The following is a 14,969-nucleotide window of genomic DNA, read 5'->3' as shown; positions in this document are numbered from 1 at the left end:
TCAAATCATAAGCTCCTTTTTATACTCATAATCTTACGTCCAGCTCATCAACTCGACTGCAATAGTGCCTGTACCTGATCAACTTCCCACTAGTCTTATTGCTGTCCAGTCCAACCTTTTGTCACCATTAGGGTGATGTTTTTTATTATTCTCCTGACTAAAAACCATTAATGGCTGACTCTCTGCAGAATCGATTTCAAATGTATTAGCTTGATATACTATGCCCTTCAGTGATGTGCCTCCAACCTGTCTTTCTAGTTTAAGTAGCACATATGAATCTCAAGCTGCAAATTCAAATGACAAAATTACTGCATTTATTTATTTTCATAAATTGTCTTAAAACTGACTCCAAGTGCCCATTCTTCCTGGCAGGTGGGAATGTCGATCTCAGTAAATATGGAACTTTAGAGTCTCCAGGTTGTTCTGAAGTCCCAGGAATTTACTGAATGCCAAACAGGAATGGAAGTTCCTCTGGTCATAATTCCTCTGCCAACCCTTGTCACCTCTGAGATGCCCAATTTCTCAGCCAGCATGGTTTCTTCAATAGGTTTATCACCTCCTCTTCCCTTTTCTTCATTCTGTCATTGGGACATGGGGCTCTGAGGTGAAGCCAGCAGCCTCTGGGTCTGTGGCACACTCATTACCATTGTCTTATGTTCCTGACAAACTAGCTCCCCTTTCCTATCTCGAGGAATCGCTCTTCTTGTTCCCTCCTTGTCCTCAAAATCATGCTCCCCTTTATACTTCTTTTTTTCTGGACACAATGTATCCCTTCAATGCATTTAAACTCTCATAAAAAACAAGAACTGCTAATGACTCCTGGCTGTTTCTCCTCTATTCTCTGAAAATAAAATGCCCTTAGACAAGGAATGGCTTACTTGCTTGAAATGGAGGAGAGTAACAACAAAATACAATATAATATCTTAAGCAATTATTTTGCAATACTACTCTATGAATGCCCAATCATTCCAGATTCCTTGCAGTTGACTTAACTTGCTCTGTACTCTTTCTCACCTCTGTACCTTAGCATGACTATCATCTTGTTTTTGTACCCTCCTCATCATGTTCACTTGGACTTTCTTTTATGACAGTTCAGTGCTTATTTAAAAGTGGTCTGATCTGAAATATACAATACATTATTATTAACTATGGTCTGTCTTCATGCAGTACACTACATCTCAAAAATTTATTCCTGCAGTCTCGTTGTAACTTTGTACCCTTTGACCAAAGTCTCACTATCCCTCTACTCCAATACAGCTTTTGGTAACCACCATTTTACACTACTCTTATGAGTTTGACTTTTTAAGAGTCCATATATAAGTGAGACCATGCAGTATTTCTCTCTCTGTGCCTGCTTATTTTACTTAGAATAAACTCTTCTAGGTTCATCCATGTTGTTGCAAATGACAGAATTTCCCTTTTAATGGCTGAATACTATTCTATTGTGCATGTATACCCCATTTTTTAAATCTATTCATCTGTTGGATAATATAAGTAGTAATAATATATGGTTCAAAATTGTTACAAGGTAGATTTTAAATCCTCTCACCATGAAACATTAGAATATGAACTGATGGATATGTTAATTACTTGATTTAATTATACCATGTTGTATGCAAATATCAAAACATCTCACTGGACCCCATCAATATATACAATTATTATTTATAAATTTAAAATAAAAAATTCAAAACTAGTCTAATCTGGGTTAAATAACAAAACATCATTTCATACCTTTCATTCATTCACCCTCATTTGCTTGTTTCTTCAGTGAGTATGTGTAAGTCCGCTACTATGTATCAGAAATGATGCTTGGCATTGAAGATACTGTAGTGAGTAAGAGAGAAGGGGTGGGGCCAGCGCAGAGTTTATGGTCTGTTATGAATACAGATTTGAAAAACGTAATTGCCATGTAGATTGTAGAGCATTTTAACAGGAGAAGTTCAGTGTGCTAAGGCAGTCTATCACAGGGGATATAATCTAGTCTAGCAGTCCCTGAGGCAGTGATGTTTAAGCACTTCTCTTACAGCACTCATCACACTGTTTTTAAATTTATTACCTATCAATCTTTTCCATAAAGTATGGATTCTTCAAGGGCAAGGGCAAGGATTTTCATGTCTTTCGGATTAAAAAAATATGTTGTATGTTATAATGACCTAAGAAAAATGCTATTTAGGAAACTATTTTATGATACGAAATGTTGTTAGGGATAATTTGGAAAAATTAGCATTACAGCCTTAAAAGTGTCATGCAAATGATTCATTTTATAGAATTTGCAGATTAATAAATCCTAGAAACTACTCTACCCACAGTTAAATTGAAAATCTTGACAGAAAAAACGTATTTCAGTCATTTCATTTGAAATCTCACCTCCCTGTATTTTAAGTAATATTTTCAAATAGCAATAAAATCAGTATTCACTTTCAAAGATATAAAACAAACACATTCTTCCTTCATAATAACATCTTTTTAGGTTAGAAGGGGTCTATAATTCAAAAGGTCAAATAGAAAATGTTAATGAAAACAGAATGTAGTCAAGTCAAATAAAGTAAGAAAATAAATCTAGATTTTGCTTCAGGCATTGTAAATCTGATTTAAACAGCCCTCTCAGAAAAATGAAGCTACTATCTACTCAAATATAAAATAATGTTCTTATACTTATTAGCCAGTAGTTCTCCTTTTCAACTTTAGGATGTAACACTCTTCCAAAGATAATAACTTAAAATAATCTTATATACAAGAATTAATTTAAGTGATATTGAGAAGCTACTTTAAAAGCCTACATTTAACAATATAGGTCAAAAAAACCTCATGAAATGACTAATTACCAGTGTTTAATAAAGAAAACCAAAAAAAAAAAAAAAAACAAAAAAAAAAAAAATACATAAAAAAAAAAAAAAAAAAAAAACAGAAAACCAATCAGTAATTTCAAATATTAATGGTTTACAATCAAATTACAGACATTTTAATAGTGATTGAACAAGTCTATCATCATCATTGTTTCAAAGCTGTAGGGATTAATTTAAGATTTTGCACATGCAGATATAGCACCACAGGCCTTTGGAAACTATAGTGCATTATTTACAATAGCCAAAGAACTGTTTCCATAGCATAGTGCCCATTTATGTTTCAAGGTGTGATTATTCAGAGTATGATTCCTGGGCCCATGATGTTCTCAATGATCTATCAGTAAGAGCATTACAATACTCTTTATTTTTTTGAAATTGTGCTATCTCCATGTAATTTACTATGAAGCATGTGTCTAATAACTGATCTTTAGTTGGAGAGGTCAAAAATGATTCAGGAAAGACCTTCTCCTGAAATTAAAAGTGTCAATTTCAAGACCAGATAGCAATTTAACATTGTAATTAGTTTTGTACAATTTTATGGAAAAAAATATTATCGCTGAAAAAAATTTCCATGGTCTGGCCTAAATTGATTATTTTTACCTTGTGGTCTCCAGGGTTTCATAAAAGTTTTAACAGAAGATTAGAAGGAGTTTGATGCCCACTCATGATGATGCCTCAAAAAAAAAGGTTCTTCAGAATGGATCAAAGGCTGTAATTTCCCTGCCATTTCTGTCCAATTTTCTTTTCTCCTAATGTTTTCATTTTTTGAAATGCCTATGATTGCAATCCAATTTTGCCCACACAGCACTGCATGCCTAAATGAACCATTTATCACAAACTTTTTGTCTTTTTGATGCTTGAGATTTTATTTGCTTAGAAATCTTTTTTTTCATTAATGTTTACAACTCAAGCTGCATTAGAATTACCTTCAGTAATTACTACCTGTTGTGGATTATATTATTCTGTTCTCCAGATGTGGCATCAAAAGTTCCTATTTCAAACCAATTATATGTTACTGCAGAAATTCATTGCTATTTCACCAAACACAAATTCCCTTATACATCCTTGAAAAGTTTTATGTTTGACCCTCATCCTGACTTACAAATACCAAAACATTAAAATATTCAGGATTGATATTTCATATTTGTTCCTGTAGATAATCTCAGACTTTCATGAACTCATTAGGTATAACTGTTCCTTTGTGTCAGCTAACATATTTTTAATCATTGTGATGGGATTGTTCAAGTTAATTATTAGCTACTTGTGTTTGGTACTGAATAATGTATTGTTAAGAAATGTAGTTATTAGTTATCAAACTTTTGAGTTTAAGATCTGTTAATATGGTTTAATCTCACAAAGCCTACTTAAAATTGTCCAAAGTTATAATTATTGTATTGAACATTGTAACACTCTCTTTCCCCCAGTTTCAAAATTCACAAAAATATTTTAAAAATCAGTTTAAGTCTAGAAAAAAACCAGCTGTACACCTGAAACATACTTTAACTCCTTTCTTTGTCTTTTAATTTTCAAGAAAGTCTGTGACTAGGGGAACACTAAGAATATATTTTCTAAAGACCTGTCTTTCCTTTACATGTACTTAGAAAATAAAGGAGATAATAGCTAAGAATAAATATTATATTAGCTAAGGGGGTGGAGGAAGGGAGCAAATATGAAGAATAGGCAGCTTAATTTTTGGTAACAATTACAAAGATTCAGTTTATAAACAAGGTGTACATTCTGAAGATTTATTTATTTTTTAAAGTAGATATATGCTGGCTGGACATAGTGGCTCACACCTGTAATCCCAGCACTTTGGGAGGCCGAGGCAGGCAGATCATAAGGTGAGGAGTTTGAGACCAGCCTGGCCAATATGGTGAAATTCTGTCTCTACTAAAATACAAAAATTAACCAGATGTTGTGGTGGGCACCTGTAGTCCCAGCTACTCAGGAGGCTGAGGCAGGAGAATTGCTTGAACCGGGAGGCAGAGCTTGCAGTGAGCCGAGTTCATGTCACTGCGCTCTAGCCTGGGCGACAGAGTGAGACTCCATCTCAAAAAAAAAAAAAAAAAAAAAGTAGATATATGGTGTTTAGCCTTTTATCTCCTTTACTTTGTAGACACTTTACACAATTTTGTTTTTAAAACCCAGGTCAGATCTAAAAACCTTCAGAAAACGACCTTTGATGAACTTCTACAGGCTCTGTTCATTTTTCTACAGTATCACTTCATAAGGTCATGTTTTAAAGTTTGTTATTTTCCAGAATTGTTGAAGTAAAGACACTCTTTTTTTAAAAAAATTATTAATGTCTCCTGGCTTCTGAGGTGAATATCTGGAGAAGATTAGCATTTCACACTACTCAAAGCATGTCTTCTCAAACTAGAAGTTTGGCTTAAGGCCTCTGTACTGTGGTGTGGTGGTCTTATGGGCTTTGAAGTCAGAATGAGGTTTGAACTCTAGAACTTTCATAATTATCTGTGTAGTCTTCAGAAAGGTAATGAACTTTCTTAGGCCTCAGCTTTCTCTAAAGTGATGAAGATTACATGAGACAGTACGGGGAAAGAGTCTGACATACAGCTGACAATCTATGTTAGTTCCAGTCCTTCCAATGGACTGTTTCCTACAACATTAATTTACATTCTCTTGTAACTTGCATTCTACTATAAAGTGCAAGGATGGAGTAGTGTATTGGCTGAGGGTGTATGAATGTGCTGCCTGTCTGTGGGAATATAGGGCTGAAAGATGGTTAGGACACGGGCTGTACATTCTCATGATTAAAAACTCCTTGAAGTCTGAAGTAGTTTTTGTTTTGTTGTTGTGCTGTTAGCATTTTGCTTTTCCCTCTCCTCCACAGGACTTAAAACACTATGTTTAAAGCTTTGGTTCTGGGGTCCAACTACTTGGGTTTGAAAAATTAGCTGTGTTATATTGGGGAAGTTACATAAAACATTTGTGCCACAATTTACACATTTGCAAAACTAGGCTGTTGGTAATGATGTCAATCTCATTGGGTTGTTGTCATGAGGAGTAAATTTTAATATGTAAAATCATTAAAAACGGTTATGGTGTTTTGGACATTGTAAGCACACATACCATATATATGTTAGCTATTACTAATTATTGAATGGAAATAATTAGATAAAAAATTATTAAAGTCATGGAAAGAATCAGATAAAAAATAAATATTAATTTAAATATTTCTGATGAGTTATGAAGATTATGATCTTTAAAATTCACATATAACAAAATGACAAAGTTCATTCATATTTTTTGAAAAATGTTAATATTCTAAATAAAATTAGAAAAATACGTTTTTAATCAAGATGAGTCAAAGCTATAGAGATCTATAAAATTAGATAATATATTAATAAGCATGTATAATACACATTCTAGAATATTAACTGAATTTGTTACCATCTAAAGCATTTGAGGGAAGAGTAGAAATAAGCAAGAGTTATGTTTTAGATGCTGTCCTGTGTACTTTTATGTGCATTATCTAGCTTGATCCTCATTAATATGCCAATATTATAGAGTAAAGTGATGTTCTTTATTTTCTATACAGGTAAACTGAAGTTTAGAAAGTTGCTAATACCAAGGTTCTTGCTCTTTCTATGATGTTTGTAGGAAAAAAAAAAATTGTCCAAGGCAAGGTCAGACTCTGAAACTCTTCATTCCTGAGGGTACCAAGCTCTGAATGTGTTGAACACTAATATGATAACAAAATTTAGAAAGTGCCTTTAGTCTACAGCTAAATAGGATGAAACAGTGTTTTGATTTTGATGGTGCAGATGGATTCAAGAGGATTTCTCCCCTGAAAATGTAAAACAGAATTATTGGTAGTTTAAAGTGAAAGCTTATTAGAAGCTTATCCCATGCCAATTTCTTGGGAAATAAGTCCCTTAAATGCAATGAGCCAGGGTGTGAAGAGGTTTGAGAGGTATTCTGGTCTGCCTAGTGTTGGGTCAATAGTTGCAATGACTGACCCAGATGACGGGTCTTGTTGGAAGAGCCACCTACCTCCTGGTACTGTCTAGCCCAGTTGTTTGAAAATGGAAATTGTGCATCCTGGGCCATGGATTCCTGGGGTCTGGGTGCTCTTGGAAAGGGTCCTTGCACAGAAAATCAGAAGCCTCTTTCCCTTATCCTAATGTGGGCTGAGGAAACTGCTGAGACATGCCCTCCTGAGCGGTGGGGGAAAAAAAGGAAGCATCTCGCTGAAAAATGTCAGGGAAGGGATTTGAGCCCTGGGACTGATATCTCTGTTCTCTATTATATTTTAAAGAACCCAGTATTTTATATACATTGCTGAATGCATAATCCTTGTTAATAGGTGTTATTGACTCTGCTTTTCCTGTCTACTTTTGAGATTCAGGAGAAATAAGTCTAGTGCCCTGCCAGTATATTACACAGTTGTAATAACAGATGGCACACTTTATTGATAGAAACTGAAAAGCAATTTGATACATTGTAAACTGAGCTAATTTTGGAGGAAATGACAGATCAAGGAGGTGAGGATGGATGTGCCATTGGCAGAAGTCTGTTGTAGTCAAGTGTGGTGTGCTTTACTGTCCTCAGTACCTAAGGCTCTCTACGTAAGAGTATTTCAGGAAATCCACAATCATGGCACAAATCCACATGCACAGCAGAGGACCGCATCTCCCAATTTGTTTTCTGGCAATACGTTAACAATTTACATCCTGAATTCAGACTTCTATCTTTTGGCTTTAGAGAGACCTGTAACCTGAGCTAGGATATTCTTTCAACAGCAAACCACAGGCCTGTAATCAGTATCTGTGTAATATAGTCTAATTAACTATTCTTTTAAGGTGGGAAGTAGAGGAGCATTTCCTAACGTTGCTTGAGCTGAATTCTTTTCAGTTTGATCAGAGAATGTGATTTTTAACGACAAACTAAAAAAAGAACGTTTTAAGGAATTTGAGGATGACTACTTGTTCTGATTTTATGTTTCCAAATAATACTCAACATAAAATGACTGGGTTGTGGGTGAAGCACAATTTAAATCTGCAGCAGTGTCAACGTTTTCTTTGATTTTCTTATTTGATTATAGCAGCCCCATCAGGGCTGAGCCCCCATCACTGCTGTGACTCAAAGTTCCCTACAAAAATGACAATTGAGCTCAGAATATTGAATCCTTTCTTTTCTTCTATGCCAAAGAAAGACTAAACTTCAATGTAACAAAATGGGTGAGGATATAAACCAGTGAAAGTTACCAGTGAGCAAATTTACATATGCTTGCCTAAAAGAGGGCCTAATAAGTTGTACTATACAGATGAAAATGCTGCAAAAGACAACAGTATATAATTGTAAAGGTAATTTAATTAAATTACTTTATGGGTTTTATGTTATGTGTGTATAAATGATGCTTGCTAGTACCATTGTTCCTATGGTAACAATTGCTCCTAGCAACATGGAAAGTTCTTAACATGGTCTGCTTTTAAGAATCAATTTTTGGAGTATCATTGGAGAAAACTGTATATTGCTCTCTATACCTAATCACCCATCTTTTTTTTAAAATGTAAAATTCTCTCAGAATAATAGACCCACAAGGTTACATGAAGACAATCTAGGGTCTGAAGTTTTATTATTATGTCTGCTTCTCACTTGCCAAGGACTTGTGCTTGACCTCCTACTTTAAAACGCACTTGAGACATAGACCATGCCTATTTCAATTTTCTGTAAGCAAAAATGATATTCCTCCAAGCATTCTGCAGCAGACACAAATCCCATAAAGAAACTATTCTCTGGTACAGAACACTGGAGGACTCATGCACAAGCATATTCAACAATAAGTGACAGAAGTTTAAAAAGAATTCTGGTTCTCCAGTGATTAAAAGCAATGACAGCCATTTTATTCTTAGCTCAAAAGACAAATGAAAGTTCTTATGAAATTGTGAATTGCCTAGAGTTTCTCTTCATTTTACTAATATTTGAATTTGATTGATTAAATTTTGCTCCACCTGCAAGCATTTTGCCAAAGGGAAATATTCTATTCTGTCTATTTTAGTATGGGATGGTTTCTTGGCATGTGAGATTAATACACAGTCATATTGCTAAGCTCTCATGATTGGTGCACATGGAAGTTGATTTGTTTTTCTTTACATCTTTTTATGGTCACATTTTCAGTATACTTATCCAAGCCAGCCCTCTATTTATTTCTATATTTTGTCTCTTCCAGAACACAAATATATTAAGCTCCATCCCCACGAAGATGAAAAATGTAAGTTTTCAAGTTGTAGCTTAACTTCTCAATAATTTATCAGCTGTAACTTTAGAGCATTAGTAGTGAAGGTGAGAGTCTTACCTGGCACCACAGGGATCCCTTGCTTTGGAATTCTGCACAGGTGTGCTGTAATATGAGTGAGCTGTGAGTCCCCAGGTATAACTCTGGTCTGCAATGTCTGTGTGTTAATCATTCAGCAATGATCTGACATTTCCTGAGGTGCTTTCAAACTAGGCACAGGCACACAAGATTAGCGCATGATGCTTGGAATCCATTTCTTCCCTGGCTCTTGGCAATTCTGTTCATGCCTTACACAACCAGCTACTCAAGCACATTCAAGGGTATTCCCCAAGAAACAATATGCTAATTCTGCATCTCAAATTGCTGCCAGTTAAACTGGGTTCTAATGCACTTTGGCAGCACCCTGAAGAAAGAAACCCAAGCCAATGACATACACTGTTTAACCTAATGAATTATGCATCTGAAGGAAATGTGTTCTTATGACCCCATGATGTTTCTTAGAAAATATGGGCTCCATAAGACATAAAAAAATTGTGGGAGCATTAGAAGCAACAATGAATATCATACACAAGGCTCAAATTAATTACGACAAGTGGAATATGTCTGAATATCAGTTTATATATATTTTAGTAGTATCATCTTATTTTTCATGTCTAAATAATCATTGCTAATCTAGATATTTTTAATTTTTATCCCAATGATTCAATGACTCCTCTTTTTCTCATTGTCAATGCTAGAACAACATTAGTTTTACTTGTTTGGATTATGAAATGCAAAATAATTTAATTATAATATATTTCTCATGGTTTTCAAATATATTAACCTATATAACCACAACAATATACATGGAAGAAAACAAAATAAATAGCTTATTTTAGTTAAACCAACATGTCTAATATTATATATATTATGTGCCTAAACAATAAACTTAAGAAATGACAGAGATGCAAATATCATTATTTGTACATTTCCAAAGTAGTGTAATTTTGAAGAAATAAGGAATCTATAGTGTCACAATATATTAAAATGTAAAATTCCTTAGGTTTAATTAGGAAAAAATTAACAGAAAGACAATATTACTGTACTAATGTATACAGTGAATTTAATCGGATAAAGCTGGTAGGGTGAAGCAGACAAGGATGAATAAACATCATATGGAAGGGTGAAATATATTTGTTGCTGAATTAAAAACAATTCAGAACTTTGATATCTCAAAGAAAACAGATGGCATACATGCTTGTTTCCACAGATAAAAATAGTTTTCGTTTTAACAAAACTCAAGATAGAAAGCAAGGGGGAAAACTTGGCCTCCATTTTTCATGAGCAACTCTTAGGAAGCTTACTCCCTTGGCACTATATGGCTTTGACTGCCAGTTCATTCCGATGTCGGCAAGCTGAGCTCAGGGTGGGGTAGTGACTAGAGGACTTATGCCAATCAATAATGTGGTTTTTTTGAGAGAAGCAAACAGTCACAGGGGTGCTGGCAACCTGTTAGCCTACAGGCTTCTCTTCCTAAGACAACCAGAACTTCAAATTGTGAAGGAATCAGTGCAACCAGGATGCAGTATAACATTAAAGCAATGATTTCCAAACTTCAGCATGTATGAGGAGCTTGTAAAACTAAAAATTCCTGGGCCCCATACCCAAAGACAAAGATTCAGTACCAGATGCAGTGAGGTGCTGATAAGCATTCCAGATGATTCTGATGTATGCAATCTGTAGACCCTTGCATGGTAATGAAGCACACGGTCTTTGATAGTCAGTTAGGCCTGGATTAAAACACATTCATTTGATCTAAGACCTCAACAAATACTTAAGTTTGCACACAGTAAAGACAATATATTTCAGAGAAGTGACTATTATCTTAAGATCACACTATATATGGAAAACACTTAGGTAAAGGCATACTAAATCTCCATCAAGGAGTGTTCTGTTAGAAAAGAGTTTTTTATAGGCACAAGAATTCTAAAGGCAGATACACCTTAAAGGGAAATCTGGTTCTGCTTTATCTACCAGAAGAGGATGTCAGCTTCTTGTGTGCAGAAGAACCTGTAGAGTCTGAAGTTTGTAAATGCTTCTGTAATGGAAGCATGCAGATTTTTAGCCTAAATGCCACTGGAGTATTATATGGTTATTATATGCCTCCTATTTTAAGCAACTGTGGCATAGCAAGAACTTGGCTATACTTTCAACATTAGCATGGTCTTCTCAGATGAAGCAAGTTTCTGGCAGCTGTGTGCCCCTCTGGGAGCCCAGGGGCAAAGGGGAGGCCATATGCTGCCATCTTTTCCTGCTGTGGAGAGCTCCTGTTCCATTAATTTCAGCATACTTGTTAAACAAATCTGGGACTTTCTATAGGTTTGTATGGTCTTTTCCATAATCCACCTAAAATGCTGCATACACGGCAGCACCAGCTGCAGATATATTTTGTGTACAATTTGGTAATGGAGTGCTAGAAACACCATCATTCCCCATTCTGCTCAGTGGCCTGGTTATTCTACATCCTGGTTGTCCAGTGGTGACCATTCTTTCTCCTGGGGCAAATCAAAGAGAAAAGGGTGTCCTGTCTCAGGAGAGAACAAATCAAAACCATGTAACACCAAGCACTCCAACTTAGTCTATGATTTGGTTTTAGTAGAAGCATATTTAAATATTTGGGAATAGGTATTATAGGAGGATGTAATCATTTTTATTTATCAAAAAGTACTATTAACTGACTCTACACCTACACATGATGAGGATTTAGATAACTAATAGGGTATTTTTTTCAAGGCCAATAGGAAGAAAAAATAACTACGAATACTCCTTTATATTTATAAGCCTAAGAGGAACCAGAAGTTCATTTTGTGCCTCCTAAAACTATTACAGAAACATGGATATTTATTCAATGTCATCATCAAAATTCATTCTTGGATGAAGCTGATGCAGAGTGAGGGAACAAACAGTGCTCATCTACAGCCTTTCAACCATGGTGAGTTCAGACGGAAGCTCCCTCATTGCTAGATCTTTGTGATCTTCTGTACTGTCTCATTCTTGCTTTCTCTCAAATTCTCAGCTTGAGTTTCGCCTTCATTCCTATCTCCAAATCCAAGATTTAAAGCTTTCAACCTCAAACTGAGAATAAGGAATGAGGCTGTGAGCTGCCTTATGTAGGAGTCCTGGGACTAAGGACACAGACATCTTGGATGTTGTTTCTGTGTGTGGGCCAGAGTTATGGGACATGCGTAGGTAATGCTGGTGAAAGCAGAGCTGGGCTAAGCCACACTGGAGGCTAAGGTGAAGGAAATGCCAGTCCTGTTGACCTTGCCTTTATTTAATATTTTGAGGTTTTGTTCATCAGGAAATTTTGAATAAATTCTGATTTTTGAAAATATTGCCTAAAATATTATTTGACCTTAATTATTGAGTTTTTTTCTTACCACCTTAAATTTTGTGCATAAGGCAAGTGGCACACTTGCCTCACCCTGGCCCCACCATATATGAAAGTCTTGAAACATATAAAGTGTTTAACGAGGTGTGTACATAGGTAGGTCATGTAAATATACAAAAAGGGACAAAAGGGACGGGACTCTCGGTTTTTGAGAACCTACTACACGTACGCCAGGCATTGTTTGTTTATACATATGCATGTGCATGCACACACACACACACACACACAAAGAATATGTATGTGTATTCATATTTAATCCTGTGAATTACATTTACATTTCATAGGTGAAGTGAGGAAAGCTCAAAGCAGTAATTTACCCAAAGTTGCAGAGCTGAAGAGTCAAAGGGAGGAGGTGAATAGAAGTGAGAGAGAGTAACCTATTTATGAATTAAGGTAGTACTTTTTTATAAACCAGTAAACTGCTACTAATAGTTATTACTGCATTTGGGAAATGCAGCAAAATATCATTCAAGGTTTTATTAAACAGCAATAATGTTCTTGTCTCTTTCATGGAGATTAAAAATATAAATTTGATGCCCTGAATGTAAGTTTCTAGAGGTATCTTTCAAAAATCATACATGATTTCATCGGTTTCAGTTGATTTCTTAAGTTTTTAGTTTGAATTACTGCTTTTTTAGTGTTTTTTTCTGTGTATTTTAGTAATATTTCATGAACTATGATATGGGAGTTAAATATTTAAATGTCAGACAGCTTCAGAGGTAAAGTGTTTTTCTATCAGTCAGTACTTGAGAAAGCTGTATGGGTTAGAGGCAAGATCGGGGAAATCAATATTAATTATTTATGTTGCCCTTCTTGTCATGGTGAAATAAATATTGTTGAATGACGTGATGGCTAAGCAGGTATGTGTTGGGGTTTAAGAAAGGACATGAATATCTATTATCATATTTTTATGCATGACTGCTTGCAGAAATGGAATAAATATTTGCTAACAAAATGACAGCAAAGAGATTTGTGCAGAGAAATAGGAAAGGAAGAAATGCCCATAGTCAATACAAAAGCAGGCTCATATACATGAATACCAGTGCTAGGAAAGGTCAGCAAGGCTAACAAAGAGTTAATATGATACCAATTACATAAAGAAATGCGTTATAGAATTACAGCTAAATCAAATTCTATTCATCTAAAATTTAAAAATATGCAATAAAATGTTTATGAAGAACAAATCAAATATTAAATGAACTCAAGGTCTTATTTTATACTTATAGTTTAATTTTTAATATTTTCAAAGGTATCTTGGATGTAGCAAGTTGATAGGGTAAAAAATTAGTACTAGAAAGCAGGCAGTCTTGGTTTTAGAAAATCATTTGTCTCTTCTAATTTATGACTTGGGAGAGTTATTTAACTTATCTAAGCCCCATTGCTCTTGTATAATTGTGTATAATGACAGCTGCTTTATAGGACGGTTGTGGGTATTAATGAGATAACAGATATAAAGTTCCAAGTATAAAAAGTTCCGGCCGGGCGCAGTGGCACACGTCTGTAATCCCAGCACTTTGGAAGGCTGGGGTGGATGTATCACCTGAGGTCAGGAGTTCGAGACTAGCCTGACCAACATGGTGAAACCCCATCTCTACTAAAAATACAAAAATTAGCTGGGCGTGGTGGTGTAGGCCTGTAATCCCAGCTACTCGGGAGGCTGAGACAGGAGAATTGCCTGAACCCGGGAGGCGGAGGTTGCAGTGAGCTGAGATCGCGCGATTGCACTCCAGACTGGGCAATAAGAGTGAAATTCCGTCTCGGGGAGAAAGAAAAAAAAAAAAAAGCTCCAAGTATAGTATTTGGAACATATCAATTTATTGAATAATAAATGTTAGATCTAACTGTTTCTATTATTGGTGCTTGTGGAAGCAAAGGAATAGTATTTTGGAACAAATATCTGACCTGTAGAATAACTACCCATACCTTGCAATAACTATACCATTACTTGCATACTTTACGGAATAGTAAAAACGTTTTATAATTTTTCTTGTTTCCTAAATAAGTAACACTTGCAGAACTAAACCTGCGAAGGAAATCAATTTTAATATGCAAGCAAGGCCATATTTAAAATTGATCATTGCCATTATAATTAATGAAAAACACAAGAAAATGATTTTTTTCTAAATGTAAAGGATTTACCATTTTACATGAAATAACTTCATCAAACATATATATTTTTTCAGTTTAGCAAGAGCAATAAATTATTGACCAAGAAGAAACATTTAAGCAAAAAGTGCTTTAGGTAACATGTTAAAAGTGAAAATTATAGAGTCGCATTAGTCATTTTTATGAATAATTACAACATCATTATTACAGTTTTATATATTGTTAAAAACTACAGAAAATAGTATAATAGTAATATGTAGTGCAAAAAATGGAGATTAGAAGTCTTTTTGTAGTTGGAAACCATTTTACCCAGCACATTCCTATA

The 14,969-nt window shown here is 35.0% G+C and overlaps 1 protein-coding gene across 5 annotated transcripts in view; it reads right to left on the bottom strand.

Moving 5' to 3' along the window:
- The window catches only part of SYT1 (synaptotagmin I), a 605,454-nt gene that overhangs the window by 310,649 nt on the left and 279,836 nt on the right, over positions 1 to 14,969 (bottom strand). The gene's annotated exons all lie outside the window — the stretch shown is intronic.

This window comes from Colobus angolensis, unplaced genomic scaffold, assembly GCF_000951035.1.
Source record: "Colobus angolensis palliatus isolate OR3802 unplaced genomic scaffold, Cang.pa_1.0 Scaffold256, whole genome shotgun sequence".
Lineage (NCBI taxonomy): Eukaryota > Metazoa > Chordata > Mammalia > Primates > Cercopithecidae > Colobus > Colobus angolensis.
This window is presented reverse-complemented; position numbering and strand designations above follow the sequence as displayed.